Source organism: Triturus cristatus, chromosome 2_1 (assembly GCF_964204655.1).
Source record: "Triturus cristatus chromosome 2_1, aTriCri1.1, whole genome shotgun sequence".
Lineage (NCBI taxonomy): Eukaryota > Metazoa > Chordata > Amphibia > Caudata > Salamandridae > Triturus > Triturus cristatus.
Genome location: NC_140581.1, coordinates 1,049,506,324 through 1,049,526,293, shown reverse-complemented (window position 1 = coordinate 1,049,526,293; position 19,970 = coordinate 1,049,506,324). Strand labels below are relative to the sequence as shown.

The 19,970-nt window shown below is 42.8% G+C and overlaps 1 protein-coding gene across 1 annotated transcript in view; it reads right to left on the bottom strand.

The window, feature by feature from the left end:
* The window catches only part of EGF (epidermal growth factor), a 732,085-nt gene that overhangs the window by 276,019 nt on the left and 436,096 nt on the right, over nt 1-19,970 (bottom strand). The window lies entirely within an intron of this gene.

The following is a 19,970-nucleotide window of genomic DNA, read 5'->3' as shown; positions in this document are numbered from 1 at the left end:
TGATAATAGATTTTTGGGTTTAGTGGCGCACCCCATAACTTAGCATACATAGATAGCTGCTCTACATCTAAGCTGATGCTGCCCTCTCATCTCAGGACTGTTTCTCTGTCTGCATGTCTCCACTCTGTGTTTTTTATACTGACACATCATCCCTGGTTATATGACAACACGTGTGTTCACAAACAGAAGCTGGTCTATTATGTCTAGTCGCTAGTGTCCGACCACAGAGAATAACAAGGAGCAATGTTGTTTGACCTTGAAAAGGCTGTCCAGACTAAATCCCAGCAAAAGGACAAAACACAAAAATATGTGCAGACTACTTGAAAATACAGTGTGGCACAAAACCAAGTGCGATATTTGGTAACGTATGTAAAGCAAATGCGGCCTACAACGTGCAAAGTTAGGCTAAAATATGAAAAACGACAATGGCCAATATAGGAAACGCACGACAGCACCTGCCATCTTTAATCAGTAAATAAAAAATTTAAAAGAAAAGACCCACATCATACCGCTGGCCATGTTTTTGTTCTGACGCATGCGCATATTGTATCCGTCATTGTATTTTGACGGAGCTACACAGCGCCCTGACGATGTGCGGCACCTCCAAAAACATTCAGAAAACCAGTGTTAGAAGTGGGGGGGAACGGAAGGGCACGGCGTGCCCCTACTTTTAAAAATTATGCTAGTACGTTCCCCTACTTCTTGATTTAAAAGAAGCGTCCCGGGGCTGTCCTAATTCAGGCCCGGTTCTACCGGGTGGGCCGGGCCCACCCAAACATTAGCCTGGCCCACCCAAACTGGAGCCTTGGCCCTTGCAGTAAGGGCTTGAAGGCAGGCGCGAAACGCCACGGGGCTCAAAGTGCTTCAAAGCCGCCCTCTACCTCCCCCGTCGTGTGTGTGAGCCCGGGCGCGCACACACAGACAGTTTTTGAGATTATCACAGCCGTACCTGAGTACTTCACAGGTCTTTAAAAGACAATTTACATGTTAACGAGGCTTTGTTTATTTTTTCACCCCTTCATCTCCACCAGGGGCATGGCGAAAGGCGACGAATCCTTTCTTTGGCCGCGGTAACCTTTGCCGCGTGGATATTCTTTTTCTATGCAGCGCAGGAGAAAAGAAGTTTGTTTATTTTGATTCACCTTTCCCAACCCCTGCAGCTGCTTATCACTTCAGGCTGCCACACTAAGTTTGACTAATGGAGTAGGTAGGAGAATGTGTCACTATTTGTTTTTCTTTTTAAAATCTGCACAGGCCCAGCAGGACATGTACTTCGTGTGTGCTTCATTTAATCCGTTTTTATCATTAACATGGCTGATGCAGGACAATAGGACAATAAAAAAATGCCCAGCGGATAACGCTGGCTATTAATGATCCTGCTGGAGAGCAATAATTTCTCTGCTAGTAGTTAAGTGCAGATGAGCTGTATTTTATGTGGAAGCTCAGTGGGTTACTGTCATTGTGACAGAGATCCTTGTGTTACTTGTAGTTCAGAAGTTACAATCCTAACATTGGACAGTGACCAATGAACTGTCATCAAAGAGCTGTATGCAAACCTGAATGGTATAGTTAGAACTTCGCGTTTTTTGTTTTGTGATATAGTTAGAACTTCCCCAGTCTTTCATTATTCTAATGTTGCTAAAATGAGTATCTTTGGGCAGATATACATTTTTATCAGTAAAGCCAACCCCTAACCACTGGAGTACTCTTTAAATCCTGAGTCTGTGCTTCTCCAGACCAAACCCTCTTAAAATGACTGCCCACCATTATGGATGACATGTGATTCATACACCTTGTAATCCTCATTGGCTTATGTGACATTCCCTGTAGGCTGATTTACATACTTGTATGATTCGTTGTCTCTGTATAATGTGTGCGTGGTGTAAAGTACTGACACACACTACACTGATATGAGTAGCGCTACACAACAAATGAAATGCATATGAGAGAGTGGCTACGTAAAGCTGAGGGGCACTGTTGGAGGGTTGCAGTGAGGGAATCCGAGGAGGAGGTAGTGGGAGGGGCTATGAAGCGATGAGGGGCACTGTTGGAGGGTGGCAGTGAGGGAATCCGAGGAGGAGGATGGGGAGTGGCTATGGAGCGATGAGGGGCACTGTTGGAGGGTGGCAGTGAGGGAATCTGAGGAGGAGGTAGTGGGAGTGGCTATGGAGCGATGAGGGGCACTGTTGGAGAGTGGCAGTGAGGGAATCCGAGAAAGAGGTCATGGGGTGGAGGGGGGAGGGGGGAGCTAGAATTTGATGTCCGTTGTCCTACCTGTTTTCATCATTATATTTTCTGTTATAGCGCCCAACACAAAGTTTCTGCTCTGTAATGAGGGCAGTCTGCACTTAAAGCACAGAAGAGATCAGCACACACCCTTTCTATTCATCACGTCTCAAATGGGAAGGCAACATGTGATTATTTAAGGTTTATTATGAATTATTCACATTAAAATACATTTCCAAAGTCCGATATGTTTCCAATCACAGAATGTCCCCAATACGCTTAAAAGTGGAAGCACAAGCCATTTGTCTCCGAGCCATGGAGTTTCTGTCATCAGCACTCCTCCTATTTTCCACAGGACCAGTTCAAACATGAATAGCAAAATATCCTAGTTTGCAAATGTTTTCTGAATAATTATGATCCTGGCATATTTGACACATAACACATCTGCTACATAATCTGACAATTTTAACTTACAAATTGTTTGTAGCTTAAACGGATCAAAAGTTACAAAAAATGTGACTTGTGTTGCTGCGAAGTGGACAGCCCTTCGCAAATGTTGCACCCTAAGTGTGCCGGGTATGCGCAGACATAGGTCCTGGGCTCACTGTCCCAAAAGCAGCTAAAGTCAGAAAGCCGGTAGCGAGAGCTCAAAAGATATATTATCAGTAGTCCGGAAAGGAGAGATTAGTAGTTTCTCGGATCTACTTTAAAGTGAAGGATCAATAAAGAACTGCGACAGGTTTTCTTTTCCTGAGTCTTATGCCAATGGAACAGTAAAATGTATAAACTATTTAACTGTGTCGGTTGTGCACAATACCCTTTCTCACCATGGCTGGTGATGCTTGAGAGTAGTGTAGCGTAATGCTAGAGCTGAACTAGAGCGTATAAAGCGAGTAAGGGTGCCTTTTTTTTTTTTAGGAGGATTTGCAGTCTGGGTGTTGCTACTCCCAAGATAATTTTGAAAAAAAAACTATAGGGTCAAATACTGCATTTTATTTTCAACACCCCATTTTTACACAAATTCTCTCAAAAGCCATTACTGTGCCAAGACAACATCCCCAGGAGTTGACCACATTTTTTTTCAAGATGCACAATATGTTCCTCCCATAAGTAAATATTTACCTCCACTTTGCCAAGGCCTGTGTTTTGTCCTGCTTGCTCACATGTTATCTCACTCAGGCTCACTACCCCCATTATTCATTCTCATTCACTTTCCCTTTTACTCAAAATTGCTCACTTGCACTCACTCTTCAACATTCGGTATCACATTCTCACTCTCACTCAGTCTCACCACTTTTTCCTACTCTGATTACCTCATTCTAACTTACAGTTTCACTTACTCTACGTGACTCCTTCTCACTCACTTTCTCTCACTTTCATCGACATACACTCTTTCACTCATGCTCAGTTACATTCAGGCACTCAATCATTCACACCCACATTTACTTACTCGCACTCATTCTTCTTTGCAGGACACTTGAATACATATGTGCTACACTATGTTTGAGCAGCTAGCTGGCTGACATGAATAAGAATTATTTATTTATTTATCTCACTTGTAAAGTGCACTCTCACCTAACAGGCATCCTGGCGCTGACAATCAAGAGTGCACAATATGTGGATAAGAAGGTGCCCTTGTGGGTTTCCGTGAGTCAGATCAGATTCTCTTGAAGAGTTCCTTTGTCTCTGAGCCCTGCTTAACACATGTGTACAGGAGGAGCCCTATATTCATGTCCTCAATGTTTGAGACATTGGCACTGTGCTAACCACAAGCTGGAGCTTGCTGTGGGTGATGTTTGTAAAGAAGTCGCAGGCATTAATCAGCTAAAAATTGTTTGGGATAAACTATATACCACCTACCATGCCTCTCCGATAAATCAGAGAGAGCTTGGGGAATGTGCTCTGGAGGTAGAAGTAAGACTTCTGGCAATTGGAAAGGTGCTAGATGTACGTTGGGTGTCCTCAAGTGAAAGATCTGTGAGAGCTGTTTGGAATAACTACAAAGCACTTATTAAACATTTCATGGAATCTTCCGAAGACTCAACGAGGAGTGACATTGAGCAGAGGAAATATGCTGGTTTAAACCGTTTATTAACCTCCCTGGTGTTTGTTGAAAATATGGGCATTTTATATGATGCTCTCACAGAATTGGGTTACCTATCCAGAAGGCTGCAGCGGTGTGATATGACCATATATCAGGCCGATCGTTCAATACAGATGCAGATTTTAGTGTTTGAATCAATGGCTGATGCACCTGGGCCCTTTGTTTGCTACAACTGCATTAGATACTGCTGAAGGGATGCAGTTTGCTGGTGTAGGACTGCAACAGAACAAAGGCTGTGTTAGCATCAATAGGGCACAGTTCTTTAGGAGCTTAGCAAATAACCTGCGAAAAAGGATGACAATGTCTAATGCATCAAATGTTTCTAGATGCACAACCACAAACAATGATGAAATAGAATACAAAGAGTTAGTACATAGAATGAAAGTCCTACAACCAGTTTATTGGCCAGATCCAGTAGACATCTTATACGGTGAGGGAGAATTACAAAACCTTTGTAGCAGGTTGCATGTATTTGATACCAGGCAGTATATCCTTGGTTTCAGAGAGTACAAACAAAATAAAAATTGCATCTCTGAAAGCCTGAAACCAATAATGCACATTATAAACACCTTTTGTACCTCAACTGCTGAATGTGAACGGGGCTTTAGTGTAATGAATGATGTGCTCACACCACTGGGGAACAGAATATCAATCAATCGTCTGTCTTCTACAATGTTCATAAATATCGTGGGGCCACCTGTCATAGAATTTAAACCTGAATTTTATGTTCAGAAATGGTTAGAAAAAGGGAGGAGAAGTGCAGATGAAAGAAACTGCATGGCTCGGAGACAAATGGCTTATGATTCCACTTATAAGCGTATTTGGAATATTCTGTGATTGGAAACATGTCCCACATTGTAAATGAATTAAATATAAACAACTTATATATTAAACCTCAAATAAACATGTTTATTGATTCTTTGAATTAAATAACGTTATAAGCTGTAACTGGTCAGTGAAATGCCAAACGTTCAAAAATTGGTATGTTTTGCTATTTCTAGCCACGCCTCCGACTCCGCCCACTAATCCAATCCTTGGGTTATTCCCGCCCCCTGAGTCTCCGCCCACAGTTCCCCTACTTTTTTTTCCCCACTTCGACCACTGCAGAAAACCCACATATCCCAAAGGCAAGTCCAATTGGATTTGCCAATCCTTGTTTGTACATTAGACATTGTGTCAGAGTATTGATGGTTGGGTTCTTATAATACCTATTTGTTGAATGCTCGAGTGTTTTATTGGTTGTTACGCCCACAAACAAACCATAAAACGACCCAAACAGCTTGCTAACATAAGTCTAAAGCCTTTAGGAGCCGTGCGCGAGGAATTCTCTCGATATAGGCCAAGAGCAGTTCATTTTCAACTCGAGCAACTAGTATTAAAAGAAAGGCCTGCCGTTTCTCATGACTTACTAGAACAGGTCAGACGACTTGCTGTCGGGTAAGCCCTCGAATGACAAGCAGGACAAAGGCAGTATGGATGGATGTGTCCGCGTGGGTTTATTTTGTTGTTGTCGCTATTTAAATAGGGAGCCGGCCTGACATGCTGACAGGAAGGGATTACGGCGCCTCAGTAATGCCACCTTCCTTCATCCAGCTGTCATGGAAAGGCCTGTGTGGGTGCTGTTCCCGTGTAAGTGATGAAGAAGAAACGGCACTTGACTACAGTGATCCGGAATGCTGACATCTGAAACCCAGAGCCCTGCTCGCGTAATGCACCCAGGATGACATATTCGCACAAACATTACCATTCATCAAAGGGCTCTGTACGACAAAATGCGATCAGGGCTCGGGAATGCTCGCGCCGGAGGGTGCGCACGTGCGCCCGGACGCATTTCTTCGCGAGCCTGAAATATGCTTTCATCGGCCGGCTTTGTGACGGACCGGGCACCGGTGTGTGACGCCGCACCGAATGCAGGGCCTTCTCGTTCTAGTGGCCGTGAACATGCCTGTCCTATACATTGACAATGCATTGACGAGTAATATACACTTGAGTTGTGGAGAGTTTGCGTCTCAGGGAGGTGTTAACTATGGACGACTGAACTAAAGAACACAGAGAAATATACTAGTTGCAAATAATTCACTAAAAACATTTCTCCAGCACACCTGTGAATAATTCAGTGGTCCAAATATTTTTGGAATGAAGTACGGTGCAAACATATACTGCCCTTTTCAAGTGCACACTCCCATTTGTGCGATAAGGCAGGGACTACATATCAGGGCATCAGACACTGTTCATGTTTTCAAATAAAATATACGCTTCTAACTCGTCGTGTCTAAGAAAAAGTAATTCCAACCTTAAAACTACTCTTGGGATTTTTTTTTTCTCAAGAAAACATGTAGACATCTATGTGGGGTTCATTTTCAAAATAAACTGACCACCCTGATTTCTAGTACCCGACTACAGGCCCGATAATTTCCATCCTGTCGAGCTCTAGTCAGGTTACCTTTTGATTGGTTATAACTCGCAATTAGGACATTTGCAATGTACCTTTTTTGACCCAACGTTCACAAATTAACAGTACTTGGACAACAGTTGTATCTCCCTTGGCGCACAAGACAGACTTAATGAATCAATCCGCCGCGAGCCATCACGATAGGCCCTGGCATTGTGGTGACGCAGGAAACAAAGGGGCATATTAACAAACCAGGCGATAAAATTATCGCCGCTTTAGCGGCAGAAAACTGCCGCTAAAACGGCGATAATGGGCTTGATAATATGCTCTATGGAATTCTAATTGAAGCCCATGTTAGATGAGAAGGACATCTAACCTGGGCTTCAATTGGAATTCCTCAGAGCATATTATGAGGCCCATTATCGCCGTTTTAGCAGCAGTTTTCTGCCGCTAAAGCGGCCATAATTGTATCCCCTGGCTTGATAATATGCCCCCAAGTTCTTCAGACATTGGCCTCCTTGTATGAGGATTGTGCATTTCAATATTTTCAAACAGTTTTCTCCTGTATCATTTACCAAAGTCATTGCTTTAATTTCTGAAGAGTCTTAGCCATTTTTTTTCATTCCAGGGTATTGAATCTGATAATGGTTGCTACTCTGGTGGTCAAAATGCTTAGGACTTGATCATGACGCCCTTATAAATTCAGAACCCTATGCAAACTATAATTTGCACAACAAAAGTCCGAATTATGATTTTGTTGGTAAAATTTGACAGAATTTTCCTGCTGGAATTTACCAGACAAAAAATGCCTGGTAAATACCAGAACATGTGAATTTTGGTTCAGCAAACACCCAAAAGTGCACGCTGTTCCTCATTTCAATGGGTGTTATTTATCTATCTGCTAAATAACAATGTGTAAGGTATCATTAACTATAAGGAGCAATAAATAACACCAAAATAACAAGGCAATCGTTATTGAGCCTTCAGATTGACGCCTGACTTCCCAAGAATTTAATCTCTTTATCCTTTTTTTTTTTGTTAAAAATAATCACATACTGATGATTTGACCGGGAGCACCAATAGCTGGCCAAGCAGTCTAGGGAACCTGTGTGGGAAGACCATATTTGGTCTCCACCCTTAAAGTTGATCAATTTAGAACTGCCTTCAGACAAAATGCAGCAATACCACTCTACATTCATTATTTGCCCTCAAAAACTGGGGCAATGGGGGAAGCCTACCGCAAAACTATATCCTGGAAGCTGAGCCTTAAGCACTCAAAACATATTGGGCCTGGTTCACGAAGGTAAACTTTCACTTTTGTGTACATTTAAGGTTGATTGTTGCTTCATAAAGGTACTTTACTAGTAGTTTCTTTATGACTGCGAGTCCCCGCACGTAAAAAGATAGGACTCTCCTATCTTTTTATATGCTGAGACTCCGCAGCGGTAAAGACACCACCAGCAAAAAAACGTAAACGTACACAAAAGTGAGTTTACCTTTGTGAATCAGGCCCAAAGTTTGCTAATTTGTTCTTGATTATTGTACTGTATTGTAATTGCATTTTATAGCGCTTACTACCCCGGACGAGGCATCAAAGCGCTTTTTCGGCAAGTAGCACGCTACTCCGGAACCCATAAAGGATTAGTGTTGAATTAGTATAGTATGACCTATCTGGAATTTTACGTGCTGGCCAACAAACCCAGTGGTTTGTATTTTTTGTGTTTTTCACTAGTGCCAAGAAGATAATGTGTCTTCTTCCTTCTTAAGAAGCATTTAGAAGCTTTAAAGGGCATTATATTTTCACTCCTGATTTAAAACCTGCAGACACAGATACAGTGTTAAAGCAGCATTGCCCTACAGATTTTTCTGGCCCACACCCACACTTATGCCTATCTGGAAAAGCCCCTGGTCAAGGCAAATCTATTCTAATTGCAGTTATAGCTAAGTGTACTATATGTATCAATCATACTACCGCTGTTTTTTTAACCATGGCTCATGTTTGACTGAGCTCTGATGCTCCCAGTTTAAGTGATCAGAAAGATAACATGGCTTTCTACAGAAAATATTTGAACACGTTGTCTGTACTTCGATTTGCGACCTCCCCTTTAATTGAAGTACTTGTCTTTAAATGGTCTATATACTCGCTGTTTAATATTCATTGTACTGAAGCCTTGTTGATTTTTTACTGTGTATTAACTTTAAAAAAAAAAAAAGTTATATTGCTATTTAAAGCATGGATTGCCTGAAAATATTTCTTTGCGCTCTAGATTTTAGATCCTAGTTGAAGACTTAATCGAGCAAGCTCCCGCTGAGTGATGATGGAGGTTTAAATGCCAGACTTTTTGTGCATCTGTTGGAAAGATCAGCTCTGTCATCTTTGAGTGGCTTGTTAGATATTACCCGTTGTATGCCCTTGATTAAATGTGCTAACAGTGAAGGATGAAAAGTCACTCTGGTGATGGACTGGCATCCACAGAGGCGGCTACGTAGGAGAATGCAGCAGATGTATTTAAAAGCATATTTAATGAGGGTTTCAACAACTCTCACATCGACTATTTATGGGATAAAGTACCCCTGCCAAACACAATAAGAGAATACTGTAAGTAATCAAGGACACCTGCGACAATTAACAAGAACACAAATTTTATCCGTGGTGACTTGCAATAATCTTATTGTCTTGTGCATTAGGAGGTACTTTATTTCTTATAATAGATGATCAAGCCATCATCCCTCCTCCAACACATATTTTAATCTTTGGTCTACTTGCTACTCCTTATCAAAGACATACCATGGTTGCAGATATGCAGAATAAATGTAGAAACTCAACAGTGAAAACAAGTATACCAACAACCAAATATATGTCTTGTTTAAAGTCACTTTAACAAGAGTTCTGAATGTATAGTAAAATGCAGCCATTTTTCTGCTTTCTTGTAATGAACTCTAGTAGTTCAATAAATAGACATATGTTATAAATGTCCAGCCATTGGCAAATCAACCTTGATCCTGCTCCAATAGCGGCAGTCCAGCCCAAACTGCCAAGCCAGGTCCTCTCTAAACCAGAACACAAGCAACTCAAAACCGGTCTGACCCTAGTTGGAGATCTCTAGTCGGGTGCAGCTTGGTTGCTGTGGGAAAGTGAGCATGGGGCCCACTCCTGGCCATACCTGTCGCATTTAGGGGTTCGCACTGAAGTAAACAAAAAAGTGGGATGCACGACTGATGGGCAAAACGGGGGTATTGTTTATATATATATAGTTACTGTTATTTGAGATAACTGATGAATGTCAGGGGTTTGTTCGTTAAAAATTGTATGTTTAACTGACATTTTCACATAACTATGACATCACTTTAACCTTTTTCTATGCTTTTTTAAATGTAAAATAAGATGTCCATAATTGTGCGCGGCATGGGGTGGGATGTAGGGCCTGGCCTGTGGACAGGCCCTGCGTCTAATCCACAATGGGCACCAACCCACCACGCACAAGGCCTTTTGCCATGCATTGCGAGGGTTTGGTTGCAGGGCCAGGCCTGCATCCAGGTCCTGTGCCCTCCCTCCCCCGCAGATGACCCCCCTCCCCCACGGCACCCACCCCACCATCGCACATGGCTGACTATGTAATCTAACAATATAAAGTGTGTCATTTTAAGTAAGGCAGACCTACTGGCTTTGTTAAAGAGTCAGAACACCAAAATATATAAAGAGGTAGCCCTTTTGGATATACTAAGTGGCCAGCACATCAACATATTGAAAGCACATCTATTGGCTGTGTCAAAAATCATCAATAACTATAATGAAATGTATATTTTATAAATTCATATTTTGCAATACTGAATAATAATGATTGTCAAGAAATATTTTCAATAAAGCATTTAAAAAATTTTTGCAGGCCACAATGTGCAGCCACAGAACTAGCCATAGAGGACCTTTTACGCCAGCTTAAGAGCATACAGCTCCAGCTCATAGTAGTTTAAAAAACATAAGGTAGGATCTCCTTGGGTATTGGACTCAGTGTCCTAGGATACTTAATGTGTTTCTATTAATTGATTTTCAGGGGCTGCTGCACTCCCTGCAGCCCTCCACAACATGAAAACATGTTTGGTTTTGCCACAGCCTCTTCGAGGGGCACTAATATCAAAAAAATATATTTTTTTAAAAGCCCTTGCAGGGCACTACGGGGCACTGCCCTGCTGGAACAGTGAATGTAAAATCAGCGACTCTTCTACTCTTTTCACATTCACTGTGTTCTAATATTTTTTTTGTTATGGGAAGGGAGCTGTGGCCCCCCTCGAGTAATTTCATGGGTTGGGTCCCCATCACCCAGAGCTGATTCCTTCTTCTTTAATGGGGAGCGGCGTGCAGCCCCTTTCTTCGAGCCTTCAATAGGCTCCTCAAAATCAGCCCTCATCTGCAAGCCACTTAAGGGTGCAGTGGACCCCCTCCCCAGGTTTTTTTGGGGGGGGAACGTAGATCCCCTCCATGGACCAGGTAAGGCCCCGGGGACCCCATGACTTAGGGTCTAAGCTGCAATTTCGGGAAGGTACCCGAGTCATCCAGGGGCCCAGGGAACTCTATTCTCTGGAATCTGATGGCAGCAGTGTCCTGGAGACCCTATCCCAAGCTCAAGGCAGTTCCCTTCCTGCAAGAGCGCAGACAGGGAGAACTTCAACTCCCTGTCAGCACTCTTGCAGGCAGGGAACACAGGTTTGTTCATTGTGAGCAGAGAAAAGCTGCTACGAGTGAGAGGGAGCAAAAAGAGGCGGCTCCTGCCGCACAATGAAGGGTGGAGGGTGGTAATCCGGCATGGTCTGCAGATAGAATGGGATACCACCTAGGCCTCCTATTGCTGTGGGTTTCCTTGGTAGGCATCAGGGCACCCACACAACTTTATTGTTGTGGCCCCAGGTGATGGCCTTGCCAGGGCATGTTTATGGCTTGGGGAGAGGGACCACATGCCCCCTCCCCTTTTATAATGTGTAGCAACTCCGGAGGATGGGGTCCCCAGCGCCCCCGAAGGCTTCGGGTGTCGTGGACTGGTGGTCCACAAGCCCCCTCCCCAAAATAATATATTGTGTTTTCCTGCTGAGCCTGGACCACCCCAGAGTTTTTTTTTTTAAAGACCAAGACCCTGCTTTTTTAAAAAAAGATTTACAGCGGATCTGCAGATTCTCTGTGAATTTGCAGTAACATTTATAACAAAAATATATTTTTGGTACCAGTGGGCCAGGAATCCCTACCCTGCCTCGCTATATGTTTTTTATACTTATTTTCAGGAGCTGGGACTGAGTACCCGAGTTCAGAAACGGTTGCCATCACATCTTTGTTGGCGTGGCAGCAGTCAATCACATTTTATCTCTAGATCTGTCGGCTCACAGATCCTCCGCAGCGTGATATGCACATCAATTTTGAACCTTAATTTTTTTTAAATAGTGAAGAGACTTACACAAAATCACAAAATGCACACTTTCTAGACCAAGATCTTGCTTTCTGCCAAACTTGGGGTAATTCTGTATAGAGGGTTTGGCTGTAGCTCTATATAATTCTCCTGTGGGAACTGCATGGGGATAACACATTTTTAGACCCCCCCTTTCCCTCAGCCTCTGCTTGATGGCTCTCATTGAAACTTTCCAGGAAGAAGCTCAGGTGGATGAGAGTTTTTTCTGGGAAAGTTTTGTGAAGATTCGCCAAATGGCACCAAAATTATTAGCAACCCCCCACCAAAAAAAATTCCTTTGGAACCATGGTCCTAAGTATTTCTATTCAGTGGTTACCACCATTGGCTCGTATATATATATATTATCTACTGGCGGTCGCCAGTAGATAGTTATAGTTAGGACCGTGTTTCCATAGGAAATCCGCAACATTCTATTTGATATAACTTTTGCGTCCATTGACGAATCCCCGCGAAAATTTCAAAATAGGTGGGGCGCTCCGCTCCGCTCCTTCCCTGAAAGTCTCGGGTGAATTCGTCAAGTGGGGGCTGAGAAAAAGGGGGGGTCCCAAAACACGTTTTCCCCATGCATTTTCCCGTAGGACCTTTAGTCCGCGCTACAGCCCGAACGGCTGAAAAGAAAACCTTGAAATTTGGCAGAGAGGTAGTCCTCAGGTTAGGGATGTGCCTTTTGCAGGTCTGGTGTAAATCTGTTCAGTATTTTCTGAGAAAATAGCATTTAAAAGCATATATATATCTATAGGCGCGCACTGTGCGCGTACGGTAAGCGCACCCTGCCGTGCGCGAGCGCAAATCTGATTGGTTGTTAGATCTTAGTAAACATTCGAATCGGTCGAAACCAGGAAGTGTCGGCCGCCATTTTGTCTCTCGCAGTTCGAGGGAGGTGAAAAATAAAGGTGGAGAACATGAAAAGGGGGCAGGGTGGACAGTTCCTGACCCCCTAGCCATTGTCAGGGGGTCCCCAAAGGACCCCCAAGGGCCATAAATATTTTAAATATTTTTACGAAAAATCGCAGAGTGCGCTTACCGTGCGCGCACGGTAGAAACGAGAAAATTATGCGAACGGCGTAACGTGGGCGCACGGTGCGCGAAGCGCACCGTGCGCGCACGGTACGCGCACGGTGAAAAACCTTAAAAATAAATAAATAAATAATAAATATATAACTTAGCATTTAAAAAACCGTACAAATTCACTGAAAAAAACCATAGGTTTCACACATGTTATAGTTAGGAATTAGCATTTAAAAAACCTTGTAAATTCACTTAAAAAACCATAGGTTTCACACATGTTATAGTTAGCTGGACATTTCCCTCATAAAAAACCAATGAAATTCCCCCGTTATAGTTAGTAAAGGGAACTATAACTCACGCGACCGCAATCCACTGCTGATGACGTCAGATATTACATCACTGATGACATATGTGTCTTTCTGTAAAATAAATATTTATTAAATATGTATAGCTAAAGGTTAAAGGAAAGAAAAATGGGTAAATAAGTGAATAAATACAGTGATGTAATATCTGACATCATCAGCAGTGGATTGCGGTCGCGTGAGTTATAGTTCCCTTTACTAACTATAACGGGGGAATTTCATTGGTTTTTTACGAGGGAAATGTCCAGCTAACTATAACATGTGTAAAACCTATGGTTTTTTAAGTGAATTTGCAAGGTTTTTTAAATGCTAATTCCTAACTATAACATGTGTGAAACCTATGGTTTTTTCAGTGAATATATATATACACTCACACACACACACACACACACACGCACACACACACGCATGTACGCACACACACACACACATATATAAAGGGTAGGGGAAACGTGACTAGTCAAGCCTCATAGGAGACGCGGGGGGAATCAATCCCACCCTGATTCCCGCAAATCCGCACTGCTCGCTGGGAGCTGGAATCATGGACACATTTGGTGAGGTATTTGTCTGGTGGGACTAGACCAATCTTGATTAATATCATACGTGACTCAACTAGGAAAGGGATTGAGTCCCACTGGCCCAAGCACTGGATGCCCTTTTTTAATTCCTGCCTGAAAGAAGGCTAACAACCTTAAGAAGTATATAGTAACTTTAAAGAGGAGCAAGCATGCAGAAATAGTTTAACACTAGGCTGCTCAACCACGAACATTATAAAAGCCCCAAAAAAGCAGAAAGGTTAAAAGAAAAACAACATGGTGGAGAGGCGTGCTAAATGTGAAATGAAGGCAAGGGAGTTATTTGGAGACAAAGTTGAGATATGGAAGCACCCAGAGAGATGTGGATGTAATAAAAGAATTGAAACAGATACGGATCATTGAAATCAATAAATGGTAGGAAATGAGGACACTCAAAAGTTATACAGAATGTGGCAGGATCTCGAGAGGATTAAGAATATTCGTACTTCCAGTGCTTAGTGATCAAGATTCAGACTTGTTGAAACAGTGGTAGACGGATATAGTCAAGTGTTCAATGAAGCTTATGAACATGCTAATTACACAATTAAAGAATTGGAAGAAGCACTGGAACCCATGCAAGTCGTTGAGGAAGTAAGAGGCAAGAAAAGGTAAGGGAATTAATACAAAATAACTTGATCAGAAATCTCTCCTCAAAAGTATTGCATAAGAAACATATCAGATTCCTGAATAAGGGATTAACCTTCTTCCCTTAACTCCAAAATAAGTCTATTTAATTCTAGGATTGATCTTCACAATTTTTGAGAAAAGTGAAATAAAAAAAGTATTTTGTACAGAAAGAAAATAAAAATAAATCAGCAAGGATGAAGAAAAACAAATTACATCACTAATAACAATCAAATATTATTTAACCCCTTCGGTGCTCACGATGGCTGGGAGCCATCATGGCACACAGTGGGCGTGTGCTCATGACGGCTCCCAGCCGTCGTGACACCCACCCACGGGGGAAGCGCTGGCGCTCCCCCCGTGGGACACCGATTTTGGTTCCTGCACCGGGGACGGCAGGGGAAGGGCTTCCCCTGCCTCTCCCCGCCCCTCACTCCACGTCATCAATGACTTCATTGGAGGTTTCCCTTAGTTTCCCAACGCGCTGGAAGCCATTTGCTTCCAGCGCGTTGGGAAAGTAAGAGGTGAGTTTTGCCTCATGGAGGGCGGGGGGTGCATTTTCAAGGGCATCGGAGGAAAGGAAAGGGTTTTCCTTTCCTCCGATGTCTTTTGAAAAATGCATTCCTGCTGCACGATCGCGCCAGTGGCGCGATCGTGCAGCAGGAATGCATTTGTTATGATGTTGTGTACCCAAATTTGTGTCGGGGAGTGGCCCCTTGGGCAAGGGTCGCTCTTCCTTGGGGGAAATATTTTGTAGTTGGGGCAGATCCTCGTAATTTTTTTTAAAAAAAGGTGTGTGTGGCCCCATTTGGGCTTTTTGTTTATAAAAAAAATAAAAATGCCAAACTGTTTTGGGGAGCGACCCCTTGGGCAAGGATCGCTCCTCTTGGGGGGAAAATTTTGAAGTTGGGTCTGCCCCCCGGGGGGGGGGGGGGGGGCAGATCCCTGTAATATTTAAAAAAAAAGGTGTTTTTGTGTACTTGCCCAATTTGTTTTGGGGAGCGGCCCCTTGGGCAAGGGTCGCTCTCCCTTGGGGGAAATATCTTGTATTTGGGTCTGCCCCCCTTGGGGGGGGCAGATCCTCATAACTTTAAAAAAAAAAGGTTTGTGTGGCCCCATTTGGGCTTTTTTTTTGTAAAAAAAAGAAATGCCAAACTGTTTTGGGGAGCGGCCCCTTGGGCAAGGGTCGCTCCTCTTGGGGGGAGAATTTTGAAGTTGGGTCTGCCCCCCTTGTGACGAGGCAGATCCGTGTATTTGACAAAAAAAAGGTGTGTGTGGCCCCATTGGGCCTGTATGTTTATATTTCATTTTTTTATATGCCCAATCTGTTGTGGGGAGGGTCAGGGTCGCTCCCCTTTGTGGGGAAAATTGTGTAGCTGGGCCTGTCCCCCTTGGGTGGGCGCAGATCTGTGTAATTTTTAAAAGATAACGGTGTGCCCTATCTGTTTTAGGTCGCTCGCCTTGGGGGAGCAATATCTTTTTGGGGAATGACCCCTTTGGCAAGGGTCGCTCCCCTCTGGGGTGTCTTTATTTTGGCTGTTTCTGACCCCTTGGAAGGGCAGATTAAATAATTTATTTTATTGTATGCCCACTAGGCCACCAAGGATTGTTGTTTTGTTGTTGGGAGCGGCCCCTTGGGCAAGGGTCGCTCCCCTTTATGGGGTATTTATTGTGATTGTTTCTGCCCCTTTGGAGGCCAATCGGCCATATGTTTTCAGGCTGATCTGTCCCCTAGGGGGGCAGAAGCCAGTAGACACCAGGGCTGTTTAAATGTTGGTGTTGGGGAGTGACCCCTTGGGCAAGGGTTGCTTCCCCTTTTAGGGTGTATTTTTGGGCTGTTTCTGCTCCCTGTGGGGGCAGATCGGCCTTATGCTTTTAGGCCCACCTACACCTTTTGCTTGGCTGGTGGTTAGTTTGTGGACTAGTGCATTATTTGTATATGTGATTGTAATGTTTTATTTCTCCTTTTTATTATAGTGTAAAGCTTTTGATTCCTGTTTGCGGTTTCGGCAGTGGTTGTACTGCAGTTTTGCATAGTTGACTTTTTTTGGTAAGAAACATTTTTTTTGTTGTATTTACTCCAAATGAGTATTATTGTCTTGCATGAATGAATTTTTTTGTAAGTGGTTTTGTAATGGCAGCATATTTTGTTAGTGTTTTGAGCTTGTAATTATTTGTGTTGTGTTTTGCATTGTCTTATGTGTAATTTTCTTTTCTTTTTCTTTTTTAGTGGGATATTGTTGATCCTTACTGTGTCTGTGCAGAGTATGAGGTGGTGAGTCTAGCGGCTTCTGGCAAGTGAGTGGTATCGTTTTGGAGTATATAGGTCTTTCTGATAGACACATTTTGTCTATTACTTATTTTTCAAAGTGTTTGTTGTTGTTGACTTGTTTGACAAGTTACCTTTATTAGTAAGGATTATGGCTAGCCGTAGAATGACTGTGTTATATCTCACAGTTACTGTCCACAGTGTAAGCCTATGTAGCATGGCTTTGATAAAGAATGTTCATGAGGTTGCTGGGGGACGCTGCCAGAGGATTCTATGTTTTGAATGCTGCAGAGACGTTTTATCAAGGTGGAGGTCTTCTGTCTGGTTAGTTGCCTCCGCTGTGTAGATCTAACTAATAAACCTCGTTTGACAAGCCGCTCCTGCCTGGTTTATCACTACAAATTGATTGGTGACGATCTACACTCTACACAGCTGTGTTACGAACTCCACGCAAGATGCAAGTCTGTCGTCGAGCCACGATCTATCAAGATAAACAAACGTTGTGACTTCGACCATCTGTAATTTCGGACTTCACTCTAAAGGTACCCTTACGAAGAAAACGTTAAGAGGTAAGGGTGTCTGTGACTGTCCCAATCGTATCCTGCATGTACTTTTAACGGAGAAAAAATAACTAAGTGAAAACCTACCCTGCATCGTCTCACTTCTCAGCGGTTCCTCGTCTGCTGTGGTGTGTTCATCCTTCACGGGGTCTGGTGGTTTATTCACTCGTTTTTCGTCATTTTTCCTTCGCTTTGCACCTAGCGCGCATGCGCGAGTTGAGTGCCGTTTCTGTCCTCCACTGCACATGCGCGAACCTGCGATGAATACTGCTACGGCTCTACTGTGACGTGTCTTTCTCCATTTTGAAGCTTCATCCTGCATCTCTGGTTGCCAAGCAACACAGCGCTTTCGATTCATCTAGTGAGCGAATTTTCTCTGTGATTCGCACACACGCTATCGTCATTCAAGCTGTTCTTAGCGGATCATCGCTGTGATTCGCTCACATTTTTTTTTTAAAAGGGACCATATTCTCAAATGTCCTGGCGCTAATTTTGGCAGATTCTTCCTGTGATCTGCACACAAACTGGCTCCTGGTGCTAATTTCAGCAGATTCTTCCTGTGATCTGCACACAAACTTACTCAGACATATTTATATATTTTTTTTGTTGTAAAAGAACAAGTATTCAAGTGAAAGTGGTTAAAAGATTAATAGAACTTATTTACTTACTTGTTTTAGTTGAATTGTTTTTTTTTACAATCTACTTCCCTTGCCAAAACATATTACTTGGTCTCCTTCAGTTCTTTTTGCGTTTTTACCTCTATATTATAGTCTTGAACTCTAATATGCAATCCGTCAGTCCACCGCCTCCCTTCCTGGAATCAGCTGGTGATCCTCCTGTTAGGTGGGAACTCTGGTTTGAGGCTTTCCAAACCTATCTCGGTGCCATTGGAGCATCTAGATTCAGTGATGAACGTAAAAGATTCCTACTGCTCCATTCCCTTGGTTTTGAAGGAAGGTCCATTTTCAAACATCTTCCCGAAATTACACATGTTCCGGGGGAGGACATTGATGTGTTTCAAGATGCTGTGGCCAAACTTAGAACAAGGTTTCACAAGCAACCTAGTTTAATGGTACTTCGACATAAATTTTTCAAGAGGCAACAGAAAGACGGAGAAGATGTTGACACATATATTTCTGCTTTGAGAAAACTCGCTTCAGAATGTCAGTTTGAGACATTTTTAGAGCAGCTGATTAGAGATCAATTTGTCTGTCATTGTAGTGACAAACAAATACGTCAAAAACTTCTTTCTCTTTCAAATCCCGATTTAGATGAAACCATAAAAATTGCCAAAAGTATAGATATCCTTAAAAGAGTTGGAAGATAAACTGCCTGACTCGGTGAACTCTGTTTCATCTAGCTCTAGACAAAAACAAAATGAGGCTAAATCTGAAATTAAAGATCTGGATGCTAAGAAAATTCTTTCAAAGAAAAGTAATTTTCAGTCACAAGGTGTCAGACAGATGTGTAACAGATGTGGCAACAAACAACATCAGAGAGGGGCTAGGTGTCCAGGAGCGAATGTTGTATGTAGTTATTTCAAGAAAACAGGACACTTTGCGAAAGTTTGTTTTAAAAAGAAATTTAGTGATCAGAAGAGGTCCGTTGCATGTGTTCAGGAGTCTGATTGTGAATCTGATTCCGAAATTGTCTCTGTTGTTCTTGATAAACCAGATCATATTTCACATATCTCCGATGAAATGGAGTGCATAGATCCTGTTGTTGAGATATTGGTGGGGGACAAGCCTTTGAATTTACTAGTAGATTCGGGAGCTAGAATAACCATGTGAACCAAGGAACTGTTTGAAGAAACATGGGGAGGGAGGAGTTTGTTACCTCCCGATCGGTCACCAGTATCTTATGAAGGTCGTAAGATAGAACTGTTGGGATATTTTGAAGATGATCTCGTGTTCAAAGGAAGAGTAATCAGAGGAAAGGTCTATGTTGCGGTTAAAGGGCTGAATATCTTGGGATGGTATCACCAAGGCTTGTTTGGGATGATCCTGAAACCGGGATGCCGGGAACAAGTACTAACGGATTCTGTTTTTGAAAGTAGCGTTAAATGGGAGCAGCTTTTCCCCACTGTTTTTTCAAGTGAACTAGGGACTATTTGAGGGTTCAAACACCGAATTATAGTGAAAGAAGGTTCCTTACCTGTGAAACACAAACTAAGGGGTGTGCCTTTTAGTGTTAGGGAAGACCTTGAAGTGGAACTAAAACGCCTGTGTCGAGAGGGAATTATAGAAGCAACAGAGTCTTCTCTATGGCTTTCTCCTCTTGTTGTAGCATGCAAGAGGTGTGGAAAGTTACGTGTCTGTGTGGACCTCAGGTCACTCAATAAAGAAATTTGGGTGGACTCACATCCTCTGCCAAAAATTGATGATTTGTTTTCATGTG